The sequence below is a fragment of the Callithrix jacchus genome, chromosome 6 (genome assembly GCF_049354715.1).
Source record: "Callithrix jacchus isolate 240 chromosome 6, calJac240_pri, whole genome shotgun sequence".
Taxonomy (NCBI): domain Eukaryota; kingdom Metazoa; phylum Chordata; class Mammalia; order Primates; family Cebidae; genus Callithrix; species Callithrix jacchus.
In genome coordinates, this window is record NC_133507.1 from 17018494 (window position 1) to 17035453 (window position 16960).

Below are 16960 nucleotides of genomic sequence, written 5' to 3' on the forward strand. Positions count from 1 at the left end.
TTTAAGCAATCCTGTTTATGATATTTCATGTTAGCAGCAGGAATGGATGAAGACAGGAGATTCTGAAGAGTTTCTGAACAACACAAGAGAATAAAAGAAAATTGCCTGTTTTCTATTACCTGTTAATAGTGCAAACTGTCACTGATTATCTATTTACTTAGTGCATTGACTTTATTACTTTGTTTTCATGAAATGCTATTTGTGTCTTATTAATAGTCCATTCAGGATTATTTCCTTGAAGAGGCCTTAAAGTCCTTAAACACAAATCATTATACCACAAATTCTCCTTATATGTACAAGATTTTGTTGTGAATATGGCATTCATGACCAAGCAAACTGTACTATAAAAATTCTAATTTGTTTTACATTTATCCTTATTTATTGTCAACAATTTTAAGTAAAATAAAATTAGATTTATGTCCTATATCAACATTAGTTTTAAATAAATATAAGATTTAATTAGTAATAAAACTATAACTTTAGGAAAATTGCATAGGTTATTATTAAAATATTGAAAGTAGGTTATCAAAAGCTACCATCAAAAATCAAATGAGGTCGAGCATGGTGGCTCATGCCTGTAATCTCAGCACTATAGGAAGCCGAGGCCCATTGATCACCTGAGATCAGGAGTTCGAGACCAGCCTGGCCAACATGGTGAAACCCCATCCCTACTAAAAATACAAACAAACAAAAATTAGCCAGGTATGCTGGTGGGCACCTGTAATCCCAGCTACTTGGGAGGCTGAGGCAGGAGAATGGCTTGAACCCAGGAGGTGGAATTTCCAGTGAGCCAAGATCATGCCATTGCACTCCAGCCTGGGTGACAGATCAAGACTCTGTCTCTAAAAAAACAAAAAAAAAAATTGTTGGTAATAAACATAACTGACCAAATTAGTATGAAGTGCTTTTCGAAACTAATATGGACAAGAAAGGTTGTGGGGAGCAAGTCTAAAGTTAGAGCATTTCAGCAGATGACCCAAAGGCAGCCACTTCCCCAAGTGGCCTGTGCTGTGTGAATCCTCAAACTCCTGTAGAAACCAGCATATAAGAGTAAACCCAAGGACAGTGAGTAGAACTGTATTTCTTTTTGAACTTGGAATATGGAGAAAGAACCTGTTATATTTACTTTTTAAAAGGAATGAAATGTGACATTTCTTATACCTAAATATCTTTCAACAGTATATATATTCCCTTGTCTACATTTTCCGAAAAGCAAAGATTGCACCTTAAGGAAAAATGTTATTTTATGTTCTTTCTAAGAGTACCTTGCTAAAGCATATTGCACATTTTGAAAAATAAACAAAAACAAAATAAAACAAAAGTGGGGAAAGGTTACAGTGATGTTAAAACATATATGAAGTGCTTGGGTGGCTCCAGAATGGCTCACTGGGGGGCCGTGCACTTGCTCTTCCCTGGCATAGGACACACTTCTTCCATATCTGCCATGGACTTGCTCCCTCCACTTATTCGAATTTCAGCCCAAGCATCACCTCACCAGAGATGCCTTCCTTGATCACTTATCTAAATAGCCCTACCTTCTTCCCCATCATTCTCTGAGCTATGTCCTAGCTCATCTGCGGCTGAAGTTACAGTAAGCCTTTCCTCATTTAACTATTTTCAGTCCTCTACACTAATTTCCCCAACTCCACAAGGTCAGGGACTTTGTTTAATCATTATTTATCCTTAGGGCCCAGAGGGTATACCCGGTACAAAGTAAGTGCCCAGTAAAATATTTGCTGATTGAATATGCAGTAACTATTAAGTGGTACTCACTATAGCTAGAGGACTAGCAATCTGTCTTGTTACTCGTGGTTCAAATCTCCAGAGTGGACCTTGTGCAGCTTAGAGTGAAGGTGAAGAAGTGAAGCAGAGGAGTCATCCAGACAGAGGTATTTTCCACCAACTTTTCAACTGTGAAAAAAACAAACATACTGAAAGGTTGCAGGAATAGTACAGAAAACACATGTATCTTTCAACAAAATTCATCAATTATTAAAATTTCTTCTCTCTCTCACCACACAAACATACATATAGACACACACACACACACACACACACACGCACTTTTCTTTTTTTAACTAACCCATTGGAGAGGTAGTTAGAGGCATCACCACATTCAACTCCTAAATACTTTGGCAGGCTATCTTTAAAGAACAAGGACATTCCCTTATAAAATCACAATACAACTATTGCACTCGGGGAAGCATAACACACAATGCAGTTGTCTAAAAAATTATTAGTATTCAAATCTCCCCAATTGCCCTAATAGTGTCCTTTGTAGATGAAGTACCTTAATACGCAAAGTGCACAATCAACATTGCGACTGATGTGTATCTCTAGTCTCTTTAATTCCCCAGCTCTGCTTGCCTTTCATGACATGGACGCTGTCGAGTCCAGTCCAGTCATTTTGCTTAACGTCACTCAGTGAGGACTGGTTTGATTGTCTCCTCATACTTGGATTTAAGTTATGTATTTTTGGCCAGAATACAACAGAAATGACAGTGGGGTGTCTTCCATGCACCACATTAGGGGGAAACACAGTGCAATTTTGACTCCTGGCTCTTATTGGCCATGTGACCTCCAGTAATTTGCATCACATCTCGGAACTTTGATTTCTGAGTGTATAAAATGAGGATATTAATACCAACCTTCTAATGTGATATTTAAATAAGAGAATGTATAAAATGCTTTTACACTGAGTCTGATTTTGGCTCTGTCATTTATCAGCTTGTAGCCTAGGAGAAGTTTCTTAACTTCTCTGCTCCTCAATTTCTTTACCTATAAAATGGAATAACAGTAACTGACTCCCAGCAATTTTGTGAAGATTCACGGAGTCTACATGTCCAAAGTCCTGGAAAGAGTGGCTGGCATAGAATAAGCATCTGGTAAATGTTAACTAGTCTCATTGCTATTAATAAATGACATGCGAAGTCATAAAATGATGTCATCACAGCTTTTGAAGTCCCAAACTTCTTGTTTCTTCTCCACATCCCTGGGGTACTTTGTAGAAACATGTGTCTTCCTCTTGTAGCTTTTCTCTCTTCTCTGTCAAATTAACAGTAAGCACTTTTGCTATGATCATAGGACGACCTAGCCTCAATTTTCAAATTTGTGGCTAATAACCAGCCCTTGGTAGTGGAATCTAAGTGATTATGTTTGATAAAACTCAGCATAAATAGGTAAAAACTGATTCTACATTACTTGCTTCTTGCCTTTTATTTTTCTCATTTAATTTAATGTTAAGCAGCTGAGTAAACACTCATCCAAGTGCAGTGAACTGAAGTACGTGTCATCTAGTTTAAATAGCATAATGCCCCATGGGGCGGGTCTATAGGGTCAATGTGATTTAATATCTTCATCAAGGGCCTGGTGAAGAATTAAGAACATTTCCATCAATCTGCCCAGGCACCAGGTAGTATCTTTCTATCCAAAGCGTGACTTTGCCTATGGTCATCAAGAGGAAGTTGGGGGCCCTGGAATCAGTCACAGGAGAAGCCCTGGTCCCTTATGGGTCACCTGCACCATGCTCCTCAGCCCAGCTCTATTCCTGATATTTCGCCTGGGTGTTGGCTGCAGATATGATTCTCTGGTTTAGCCCTCAGTGGTCCTCCGTGGGCCTCTGTGGTCCTCGGTGATTCTGTACTTGGCCTCTGCAGTTCATCTGCATTTGGTCACCTCATGTTGCAGCCTTGCCCCATCCATCTCTCATGGCAGTCCGCTGAGCCAGCGAGCAACCTCTCCAGCCGGTCTGGCCTTCCAAGAGGGAGAATTAACCAACATCAACTTCAAGCCAGCTTCCTCTGGTTGAACTCCATAACAGATGTCAGCCTCAATCCAATATTCTACCCAACTGTTTCTTAGCACTAGATAAAGATGAAAATCATTTAATTTATCCATTTGAAACCAACCCGCATTATTGTATCTTGACACACCTCTAATGCCAATGATCATCTTAAAATGTGGATAGTGCTAAGTCTCCATTTAGCAAAAAGGTGAAATCTCTGTTTTCCCCAAAGGCTGCAGATGTGATAATGTATTTAAAGTGACTGTGTTAAGAGTAGCTGATTAGAAACTTTCCTAATTAAGAAATTCTCAATAAGATATCTATTTCTATGTCACAGGTAGCCTTTCACTTCTGTAACTTGAACAAAGTTGAACTCCTTCAAAAAAGCAAAAGGTAAAAACAAACAAGCGTAAGTTTTCCTAGGAGAATATAACCAGTTGCCCTCTCTGCTGGGGGCAGACATTTTATTAGATTTTCCTATCTGGCTTTTCTTTTATTTTGAGACGGAGTTTCACTCTTGTTACCCAGGCTGGAGTGCAGTGGCGCGATTTCAGCTCACCACAACCTCCACCTCCTGGGTTCAGGCAATTCTCCTGCCTCAGCCTCCCAAGTAGCTGGGATTACAGGTACGCGCCACCATGCCCAGCTAATTTTTTTGTATTTTTAGTAGAGATGGGGTTTCACCATGTTAACCAGGATGGTCTCGACCTCTTGACCTCGTGATCCACCCGCCTTGGCCTCCCAAAGTGCTGGGATTACAGGTGTGAGCCACCGCGCTGGGCCCCATCTGGCTTTTCTACTGCATGAATTTGGTCTCTCTCATGCTAGAAAAATAATAAATAATGCTCTGGCTCATTCTTCCTTATGGGCCAGAACCAATAGTTCAGAAGCCAACATGAAAAAAGCAAAGAACGATGCTAAAAACAACATGAATCAGATAAGAAGTCTATGGAAGAATAACAAAAAATCGCAAAGCATGGTAGGTTTCACTCAGGATAACTAAACCTAGGAAGGAAATACCACATGTATAGAATAGGCAACTGGGGGCCAGGTCTGGTGGCTCACACCTGTAATCCCAGCCCTTTGGGAGTCTGAGATGGGCAGATCACCTCAGGTCAGGAGTTCAAGACCAGCCTGGGCAACATGGTGAAACCCCATCTCACTAAAAAATATAAAAATTAGCTGGGCATGGTGATGGGCACCTTTAATCCCAGCTACTTGGGAGCCTGAGGTAGGAGAACGCTTGAACCTGGGAGGTGGAGGTTGCAGTGAGCCGAGATCATACCACTACATTCCAGCCTGGGTAACAAGAGCGAAACTCCATCTCAAAAAAAAAAAATAAATAAAATAATAGTAATAGGCAACTGGAATATTCTTCTCAACTGTAAATGCTTAAATTCAATTTCTGTCTGCCTTGAATGTGCCAATTGGCTAGAGGCTGAAGTTAGATAAGAAAGACTCCGTTTTTGCACCCTGGTTAGGATGGGAGAGAAAGACATACATGTCATAGAAAACTGCGTTGCTTTGGTACTAATCATTGCTTCCTTTAGCATCGGGGGCCTGGAAAACTACTGAGCAGCACATTGAAGGGCGAGTAGGAGTTTGCAGCATGAATGTGAGCAGGAAAGACAAGGAATGGCAAGTGGCACGGTGTCACCGGGTCATAGATGGTCTGCTGAGAAATGGTAGGAGAGGGGAGCGGAGTGAAAAGAGCAGGCAACCTAGAGGAGAGCATGTAGCTCGCAACCGGGATTTGATTCATCCGCCCTACATCCGGCCACACCAAACCACTTCCAGTCCCCTTACCATATCTGCCGTTTTTCATGCTTTCGTGTTTTTGCATGTTTCTTCCACCTGAAATGAACGCAAGCTGTTCATCTTGGCAATATTTTAACCTTCTTTCAAGACTTACTTATAGCCTTTCCTACTAGGTGAGGGCTTCATCAAGGATCCTTTCTCAGGCCCCACCCCCCATTACTGTAGGGTAGTACGAAAGAAATTCAGATATACAGTTCACGAGTAATTGATAAAACTGTAACAAGTTAAATGATAGTCAGATTTGAAATCTAATTATATCCCAGCAATCACTAGAGAATCAATTTAAAAGCTCTTATAATTTATTAGAGTTCAGTGAATGGCCATATGCAATGCAAAAAAAATGTGAAAATGTGAAAAAAAATTAGATTTACTATATGCCAGCAATAACCATTTAAAAGACAAAGTGGAATTAAAATTACATTTACAGAAATAAGCAGAAAATATCAACTACCTACAAAAAGCCCTAAAACTACATGCAAGGACTCTCCATAAGGTACACTACAAAACTGAAGATAAAAAGATTTGAGTAAATAATGTTTCCGGTTGGGAAGACTAAATTTCTCCAACATGTTAGCATTTTATAAAAGGCATACGAATAATACAATCTAGATAAAAATTCTATTTAAATATTTTGAATATTAGCCAAATATTCTAAAGTTCTTCTAGAAATAAACATTCAAGAAATACAGCTATATTTAGGAGACAAGATTAATGAAGCATTCACTTACCTTTACAGAGACTAAGTTATCTTATAAAGTTGCGATCATTTAATAAATATCATATTGGCCAAAGAAACAAAAAGCAGCCTAGTGAAACTGAATGGATATTCCACAAATAAGCAATAAATTACTAATTGTTAGACGGGACACCACAGGGCAATGTGGAAGAGTTTTATTAGTAAGAAAAGATGTTGCAAAAATGTTAAACCATTCGTAAAACAAATGAAAACGTTAGTATACATGCATATCAAAATAAATTCCAACTGGAGATCCAAGATGGCCAAATAGGAGCAGCTCTGGAGTGCAGTTCCCAGCGACAACAACTCAGAGGCTAAGTGATCGCCGCATTTCCAAGCGAGTTTGTACTGCCCCCAGACCAGGAGATTCCCGGGCTGAAAAGCACCACAAGATTCCAGCATGGCTGTTTCAGCCAGTGCTGTAGGTTTCCACACAAAAACTCACACAAATCTGTGTGGCCACTTCAACTGGTGCCTGGAACACCTGGGAGACACAGCTGCCCATTCAACTGAAAAGAGGGGGCTGAAACAGGGAGCCAGGTGATCTGGCTTGGGGGGTCCATCCCCCACAAAGACCAGCAATCTGAAATGCTCTGGATTCAGAGTTACACAGTAAGCACAGCTAGACCCAGGAAGGTCCAGCTCAGTGCGGGGAAGGGTGTTCATCATTACCGAGGCAGTACACCACTACCGAGGCAGTAGCCATTACCGAAGTAGTCCGCCATTACCGAGGCAGTCTGCCATTACCTAGGCAGCCCGTCATTACCGAGGCAGTCCACCATTACCAAGGCAGACTGCCATTACCCTGGCAGTTCTAATTGTACCTTTGTAAACAAAACCACAAGGAAGTTTACACAGGAGTTGGGCAGAGCCTGCAGCAGCTCATCAATGCCTCTAATGGCAGACTGTGACTAGACTACCTCCTTGCTGGGCAGGACATCTCTGAAAAAAGGCAGCAGCATGACAGAAACTTATAAATAAAGCCCCACCTTCCCAGGACAGAGCACCTGGGAAAAGAGGCAGTTATGAGTTCCACTGCAGCAGACTTAAACATACCTGCCCAGCAGCTCTGAACAGAACAACAGAGCTCCCAGCACAGCACTTGAGCTCTGATAAGGGACACACTATCTCCTCAAGCAGCTCCCTGACCCCCGTATATCCAAAGAGACACCTCATAAAGGAGAGCTCAGGCTGACCTCTGTCAGGTATCCTTCTGGGATGAAGATAACAGAAGAAGAAACTGGCAGCAACCCTTACTGTTCTGCAGCCCCTGCGGGTGATCTCCAGGCAAGCAGGGTCTGGAGGGTGCTCCAGCAGTCCTGCAGCAAACAGGCCTGACTGTTGGAAGGAAAATTTAAAAACAGAAAGAAATAGCTTCAACATCAACAAAAAGGACATCCACTCAGAGACCCCATCCAAAAGTCACCAACTACAAAGACCACAGTTAGATAAATCCATGAAGATGGGAAGAAATGCCATCCTTTCATAAAGGATGAAAATGCCAAAGACCAGAACACCAAAGACCAGATGGTAGGGGTTAGGGGAGGGATAGTGTGGGGTGGGGAGGTTGGGGAGGTATAACATGGGGAGAAATGTCAGATACAGGTGACTGGGGGATGGAGGCAGCAAATGACATTGCCATGTATATGACTATGCTGAGCCACTGTGCCTGGCCCACGCTGTCACTTCTTGTCCCATATTCATATTTCCTGCATGATCTGCACATGTACCCCAGAACCTAAAGTACAATTAAAAAATAATTAAATAAATAAAAAAATAAATTCCAGTTAAAGAATGAAATGTAAACCCAATTAGCAGAAAATACAGATAAATATTTAAAGCTGTCTGAGTGTGAAAAACATTTTGTAAAAAAAAGCAATAGAGGAAACTGCAAAGAAAACACTAATAAAGTAACTATATAAAAATGCAAATTTGCATACACCTAAAATAATAGTAGACCAAATAAAAACATATGTGAACAACTAGAGAGAAATATTTGCAACAAATTGAATTTAAAAAAGGCTAATTGAATAAGAAAAAGACATTAACACATAATAGCTCTTGAAAACCAATAAGAAAATATTAAAGATAAAAAGGAACATTTAAATAAATGATGAATAGTCCCTTACCTGGTGACATTGTCATCATCTACTCTATAAAAGACTGTGGTAGGCAAGAACAGGAGAATCGATTTTGGCTAGAAAATTTCCAGGTTTGCCTCAGAAGTCATTAAATAATACAGAAAAATTAAGAATCCAAAGAGCAATGCATAAACATTATTTTAAAATAATGTTTATTTTATTTTAAAATAATGCTCTGTCACCCAAGCTAGAGTGCAGTGGCTCCATCTCAACTCACTGCAACCTCTGCCACCCAGGTTTCAGTCTCAGCCTCCTGAATAGCTGGAATCACAGGCACATGCCACCCCAGCTCATTTTTGTATTTTTAATAGAAATGGGATTTCGACATGTTGGCCAGGCTGGTCTTGAACTCCTGTCCTCAAGTGATCTGCCCGCCTTGGTCCCCAAAATGTTGGGATTTCAGGTGTGAGCCACCACCGCCAGCCCTCATCTCACATTATAGGCATAATCAAAGAGATCACGAGGAATGCAAAATTGCTCAATTAGTAACCCAATTAAAAGGCAAATTAAAAGAATGAGATACCGCTTTCATTCCTCAGTTTATAAAATAGTAAAATAATATTAATAGCAAACATCGGCTCAGGTGTACAGAAACAGGTTCTTAAATACTGCTGACGGGAGTGTAAACTGGTACATTTTTAGAGATGAGTTTGGCAGTTTCTATTAAAATTTAAAATATGCATATCCTTCAACCCAGAAATTTCACTTCTAGGTACCTAGCCTAGAAAACTACTTGTCACAGATGCAAAATGACACATTCAAGGATTTTTGTTGTATGATTATAATAGGAAATAGTTTAAAGCATCACAGGTGTCCACCAATAAGAAAATGACTTGGTACACTATGGTACATTTATACCATGGAACCCAATGTAGAGTTTTTCAAACAGGATATGTTTCTTCATGGAATGATTTCTTAAAATTATATCACTAAGTGAAAAAAGTCGTAGAATAGGTATAGGTGAAAAACCAACACATACACAAACAACAGATGTAATATTTATAAGCCTGTTAAGAAGTTCAGATGGGTCTGGCGCAGTGGCTCAAGCCTGTAGTCCCAGCACTTTGGGAGACCAAAGCAGGCAGATCCCTTGAGTCCAGGAGTTCAAGACTAGCCTGAGCAATATGGCCAAACCCTATCTCTACCAAAAATTAAAACAAAAATAACCTGGGTATGGTTGCAGGCACCTGTAGTCCCAGAGGAAAAAAAGTATGAATGGATAGGCTTTCAATTGAATGTGACGGTTATCTTCTCCTTCTTCTTTTTTTTTTTTTTTTGAGACGGAGTTTTGCTCTTGTTACCAAGGCTGGAGTGCAATGGCGTGATCTCGGCTCACCGCAACCTCCGCCTCCCTGGTTCAGGCAATTCTCCTGCCTCTGCCTCCTGAGTAGCTGGGATTACAGGCACACACCACCATGCCCAGCTAATTTTTTGTATTTTTAGTAGAGACAGGGTTTCACCATGTTGACCAGGATGGTCTTGATCTCTTGACCTCGTGATCCACCCACCCCGGCCTCCCAGAGTGCTGGGATTACAGGCGTGAGCCGCCACGTCCAGCCTGGTTATCTTTATTGAAAGGAATTTTACTGGAGAAGAAAGAGAAGGAATAGAAATAAGGTACATTAGAGGCTCAATCTACTAGTACAAATTTATTCTTAAAATACTTTTTATTTATGAACATGTTGCAAACAACTTAAGAGTAACATCAGAGAGACTGTCTTTTAAAAATTAAAATGTCTCTAGTATTGAATCACCTGTGGACCAAAGAGCCACAGATTGAGCCCAACTTATCTGTGCTTCTTCTGATTCTGGGAAATCTTTTATGACCTGGAAAGAATAAGTTTGTTTAAAGGAGGTCACCAGCATTATTCGCAGAAACAATCCATCATAGTAACACAAACAATCTATGTTTAACTTCACCTATTTTTGAAATGCACGTTTTAATTGGGTGATTAGCCAGTTTGGTCAAAGATGTGGTTACAGACATAAATGCTCTTTTGAAAGCTCTCCTTGAGAAACACTACAATTGTAAACAAAACCAAACATAAAAAACAGTTCCAATCTAACTGGGCAATTATTTTAAGAACAAGATGCATTCAGCCAAATGCAAGCACAGCTAACCCTTGATTTAGCTGGATTCTACCTCTCCCTTTTCCCAGACCTGTTGGAACTTGACCTTAGACATTGAAACTGTTCAGACCTGGACAGGTTGCACTGTGGACATGTTCATTGAGCCCCAGTTCCCAGCCTCTTTCAGGCATGCAAGTTTGCTTTGATGTCACCAGGGTGTTGTCGATTTGCTACAATGCAATTTGCTAAGTTCAAAGTCACTTAGCATCAGACATAGCAGATGTCTTAAATCCTCACACAATACAAAACACTGACATCGTTAGGGCAGAAAGCAGCCACTTTAGCCAGGGGTAGGTGGACAAAATAAGAAGTCTCTTTCCTTAATAGCACAAGGCCTCCAGTCAGAAGGGAAAGCATAGCATTATCCCTGTGAAATGCAGGGCTAGGGTAAATTTCAGGAGGTCAGAATATAATTATGTGGTTAGGAATTTCCCTCTTCCAAGCCCTGGGGGAATAAAACACCCGCTCATATTATGTCATATGAAATATTTGAAATATCTTGGATGTGTTCCAGGAGCCAGTTCGGGATCTTCTTTATTCTCTGTTTCTGAGCTGGGAAGGCAATTTCATGAGATGAGCTTAATGTGCATAGAATTCTAGAGTACGGTAGCTGCAGCGTTTGCACATCAAACTGGAGCTACTTTTTGCTACCTACGCAGAGTTTGCGGATGAGATAAAAGTCATAGCTTCCTTTTTTAAATAAAATGTTCATCCTTGTAAATTGCCCCCAAAACATCACAAGAGGAAAAAATAACTACCTCCCCATTTGTATTGTCCTCAGCAAGAAGTTCAACTGCTCAAAATTAATTTTGCCAGTAATTGTACTTTTTAAAGGACTCCTCTGTAAGTCAAGAGATATAACTTCCAGCATAGAGCAAAGAAAAAACAAACTCCTAAGCGAGCAATAAAGACAACTCCTGGGTACCTTCCCAATAATACCAGAGCCCAGCTTCACGGCTGGTTCGGGTCATTCTACGAGAGTTTCTTACATCCTTGTTTTTGATCCTGTCAATTAAAATAAAAGGAAGATTTTTTTTCCCTTTTAATTCCTCTACCTCCAATAAAGAATCTGCAGAATACGAGAGAGGGAAGTAACATTTCATGGAACATTTTAAAATGTGTGCTTGTGTTTGATCTAATTTAATCATTACAACAAATGCTGTGACATATTTGTGGCAGAAAGGGAAACTGAGGCTCAGGGTCAGCCATCTGCAAAAGAGAGAAGCAGGATACAAACCCAGATTTTGGGGACCCGGTTGGAATCCCATTTACAAGGGTCGGGTCTCCAACACCCTAATTGTCTCAAGCTAGTGAGAGTGCCCATCAGGCATGAATCCAGGATGGGAGGAATAGGGAGGAGCTGCCACCGATGTGAGAGGCAGAGATCCAGAAACAGTGCTTCCCTTCTTTCAGCAGCCCAGGAAGATGCCAAGCTGAAAGTCTGCAATTAAGATGCACTTTTCCTGCTCCCTGGTTATGATACCTACACTTCCCACTTCCAGCAATTCCTTTTTTTCCCATAACCTCCGCCTGCCGGGTTCAAGTGATTCTCTTGCCTCAGTCTCCTGAGCATCTGGGATTACAGATATGAGCCACTGTGCCCAGATTTTTTGTATTTTGTTAGAAGAGATGGGGTTTTGCCAAGCTGGCCAAGCTGGTCTTGAACTCCTGACCTCAGGTGATCCACCCACCTCAACCTCCCAAAGCGCTGAGATTACACCCACTTCTAGCAATTCTTTACAAGTCCAGTGCTTCTCACCTAACTTTCAAAGTTAGTTCAAAGCCAGTTTTAATGCTATCCATTAAGCTTTTTCTCATCCCACCAGTTGGGATTCAGCTCTTTCTCAATTCTCATTGCTTTTTGTCTATGTCACTATTGTGTCACCGGCCACCCAGGATCATGATTAGCTGTGACTGTATCTATATCTCTCCCCCTCGCCAACAAATGTTAAGCATCTTACAGAGAGGACCTGGTTTTTCTCAACAGGTGTGTTTTACTTAAGTAAACATAATGATCTGCTCATGTAGTGCCCTTAATAAATGTTGAAGCTTCCTACATAAAACTGCATTCAACAAGATTTCTATTCGAAAAAGGAGCTTGAGCATAAAAGGGCACCTCCCACCAAAACAACAGGTGTTTTGGTGGCACCTGGCACTGCTGCTGCTGCTGATGCCTTAGTGGAAAAAAAAGCTTAGATAATAGCACAGTTTTATATGTTTACAATATTTATAAAGCATATAAGCTATGGCAGGGCGCGGTGGCTCATGCCTGTAATCCCAGCACTTTGGGAGGCCGAGGCGGGTGGATCACGAGGTCAAGAGGTCGAGACCATCCTGGTCAACATGGTGAAACCCCATCTCTACTAAAAATACAAAAAAATTAGCTGGGCATGGTGGTGCGTACCTGTAATCCCAGCTACTCAGGAGGCTGAGGCAGGAGAATTGCCTGAACCCGGGAGGCAGAGGTTGCAGTGAGCCGAGATCGCGCCATTGCACTCCAGCCTGGGTAACAAGAGTGAAACTTCATCTCAAAAAAAAAAAAAAAAATATATATATATATATATATATATATATATATATATATATATATGTGCTATGTATGTAATCTGAGAAAAATGTTGCATATATTTTAATCTTCACAATTCCCTTATAACATAGATATGAATACTGAATCACATTGCTGTGTAAATGAATAAACCAGGACTTAAAGAGTTTAAGCTCGGGACGAGGTAATCAGTGAGTTAGTGATAGAGGTCAGGCTCGATCCCAGGTCTCCTAACTCATAACCCAGGGCTGGCTGTTTTTAGCTGTACTTAGTGCTTTCAAGGAAGTAGACAATGTGTCTTCAACATTCTCTCCACCCTGTCCCCTTCCACCTTCTCTCTCTGCATGGCCTCTCATAGGCACACCCAGAAGTAGCAGGGAGGATTCTCCCACTCCATTCCCACCTTCCTGTGCTTCCCTGTATATTTCCCTATAATGCCATGAGCCAGCTAATTCAAGACCCAGTTCATCTTCCTCATCTTGCTGCTATTATTGACTCATTCTGGGGGGAAAATGATAATATATAGATATCAATATAAAATATGTGGAGAATAATATCTTCTCTCCTTCATATCACAGTCTCAATATCTAAATACTGCCTTGTCTTGAGGGTTTCTGGGCTTTGCCATCTTGCCAATTCCTCTGGAACATATATGTTACCCCTTCCTCAAACTTTCCTGCCTTTCTCAGTCTCTATTTTTGTCTCTCTCTCATTCCAGTCAGGCAGGAAAGTGACAATTCTGGAAAATGACTAAAGAAAGTCTGACTCATCACCTAAGACCCAGGGCCTTCAGGGTGGAGGCCTCCTTGCCCATTCTGTCCAGCTGAGGTCCAGCAGAGCCAGCGTGTGCCAAGATGCCAGGCACCAGCAGCAGCAGTAGGTGCCACCAATGCACCTGTGGTTTTGGTGGGAGGCGCTTCTTGTACTCCAGCTCCTCTTTAAAACAGAAAACTTGTTCTTGATATAATTACAGTGATAACTCTGTGTAGCATGACAGATAACCCAAACCCGCCGCCGCTATTGCTGCTGCTGCTGGTGAATCCACTAACTTTTGCTGCTCCAGTGATCACCCATAGCCAGAGGGCATGTATTGTAACTTTTCTTTTTTTTGATGGAATCTCACCCTGTCCCCCAGGCTGGAGTGCAATGGCATGAACTTGGTCCACTGCAACCTCTGCATCCTGGGTTCAAGCAATCCTCGTGTCTCAGCCTCCAGAGTAGCTGGGACTATAGATGTCCACCACCACACTCAGCTAATTTTTGTATTTTTAGTAGAGATGGGGTTTCACCATATTGGTCAGGCTGGTCTCGAACTCCAGCCCACCTCGGCTTCCCAAAGTGCTAGGATTACAGGTGTGAGCCATCATGCCTGGCTATATCGTGGCTTTTCTATCCTGTTGCAGCGTGAAGAAAAGAAGGGCTGGTGGTCAGCTGGTCATCTGTAGCTGCTTCTCTACCAGACCTTAAACTCTGCTGGACTCCAGAAATTCTCCATTTACTTGAAACACTTTCCTCAAAGGCTCAGGATGGGACAGCAGGTCAGAAAAGAAGGTCCACTGTTTCTCTGATCTGACTGTCTCAATGAGAGAGTATCGGCCCCTTCCTCCAACTCCTCAATAATGAACTGGGAGATACCACGTGACACAGGACCAAAGAATGACCCAGCCCTGACCTTGATACCAATCATAAAGTGAAATGGGGCAAATGGTTCTGTTTTCCTGGGTCTCAGTGTCCCCATCTGTAAAATGAGAGATTTGTAAGAACTGAGATCTTCAGATTCCAACCAGCCCAACTCTGCAATTTGTAGTGATCATCTTTCTGATTCCTGATTACCCCGCTTGCTAAATTGGAATCTTATTACCTGTCTCACTTTATCCTCCAGGATATATAACAGGATGATCTGTGATAAAAGTCATCTGCTCAGGGGAGTGTTGTCTGACAGAGCTGGGAAATCTACCAGCATGACTCCCAGCAGCCAGGGGTATCGCTGTTGTTAACTTTGCCTCTTGTGAAGCTATGGGCTGCTTTTAAAGAGAGAATTGGTCCCTCTTTGTGATCCTGGTGCCCTCCTCGCCCTGATCATTTCTTACCAACAAGGTATATCCTTACTGAGAAGTGAGTCACATTTGAGTAGAGCGAAAAAAACAGTCACTGTAAGTTAGGGTTATGAGAGGTCTCCCAGACCATCCAGTACAACCCAGTACTATAGACAGGTATCTATTCTAAAATACCCAGCCTCAGTTTGAACACCTCTGATGGCGGGGAACTCACTACTTCACAAAGTAGCCCATCTAATGTTTGGGCTACTCAAATTATTAATAGGTCTTCCTTTGATACTGAAACATGCCTGAAATATGCCTTTCTGAAATATCTGAACATCGGTCCTAATATTGCCCTGTGTCGCTTCACAGGTGGCTTAATCCTGTCAATCTCTCCACCCTGACCCATGTCTACCACATGACGTCCTTCATGCCCTTTGTCCCTTTGCCTCCAGTTGCCACTAGTCCTTCCACTGCATGGTGGGCAGCCCTTCACACATCCTCACTTAGCCACAACTCTTGTGAAAGTAGGGAAAGAAACAGTTTCAAAGCTGTTGCTACCAGAAATCAAAACGCCATTCCTTATAGAACGGTGAGCTCTGCCTGACTCGGCCTTGCCTCTATTTGAGAAAGAGCTTGAAAGTCACAGAACTCTCCGAGTTCTATCCACTCTGACTAGAATGGGACAGTACGTCACCACCTCCCACCCTGAACCTTTAAAAGAAGAAATTTTAGGACATGTGATAGACATACGAGAAACAATCCTTGCATAGTTATTACCAATCAGTAAAGCACTATCATTTCAGTTACCTCACTTATCTTCACCCCTGCCATATGCAATAAGAAATATTATTAACATCTTTAATCAATTAAAACAGGAATCTGAGGTTCAGGAAGACGGGTGACCTGCTAATGGGGATCCGACTTGTCTTCACTCATTTTGTGTTGCTATATGAGAATACTACAGACGGAGTAATCTATAAAGAAAACAAATTGAATTGGATTGGTGTGGTGGTTCATACTTGTAATCCCAGCACTTTAGGACACCAAGGTGGGTGGATCACTTGAGCTCAGAAGTTCAAGACTTGACTGGGCAAAATGGCAAAACCCTGGCTCTATTAAAAGAAACATCCAGGTATGATGATGTGCACCTACAGTCCCAGCTATCTGGAATGCTGAGTCAGGAGGATGACATGAGCCTGGGAGGTCAAGGCTGCAGTGAGCTGTGATCACACCATTTTACTCCAGCTTGGGCAACAGAGTGAGACCCTATCTTAAAAGATGAAGGAAAGAAGAAAGCAAAGGAGGGAGGGAAGGAGGGAGGAAGGGGAGGAGAGATGAAGGGAGGGAGGGAGGGAAGAATGAAGGAAGGAAGGAAAGAAGGAAAGAAAGAAACAAAGAAAGAGAAAGTGTTTCTTTCAGTTCTGGAGGCTAGGATGCCCAATATTAAGATATCCATATCTGGCAAGGGCCTTCGTGCTGTGTCAACCCACAGTGGAGAATGGAAGCGCAGGAGAGGGTGAGAGAGAGAGCGAGAGAGATGCAGCCAAACTCATTTTCCTAACAAGCCCATTCTCCCAATGACTAACCCACTGCTGAGATAAGAACATTAACCCATATGTGAGGGCAGGGCTCTCTTGAGCTAATTACCTCTTCTTAGGTCCCATGTTCCAATGCTGTGGCATTTGGGATTAAGGTTCCAAAACATAAACTGTGAGGGACACATTCAAACCATAGCACAAAGTGTTGAATCCTGCTCGAATTCCT

The 16960-nt window shown here is 41.8% G+C and overlaps 1 long non-coding RNA gene across 4 annotated transcripts in view; it reads right to left on the reverse strand.

Annotated features, from left to right (window-relative positions):
- LOC144582969 (uncharacterized) overlaps positions 1-16960 on the reverse strand; it is a 512920-nt gene that overhangs the window by 454634 nt on the left and 41326 nt on the right. For all 4 annotated transcript variants that reach the window (XR_013536636.1, XR_013536637.1, XR_013536634.1 and 1 more), the window contains 2 exons: positions 5591-5638; positions 1774-1911 (listed from right to left, as the gene is read on the reverse strand). This is a non-coding gene — a long non-coding RNA (uncharacterized LOC144582969). The remainder of the gene's footprint in view (positions 1-1773; positions 1912-5590; positions 5639-16960) is intronic.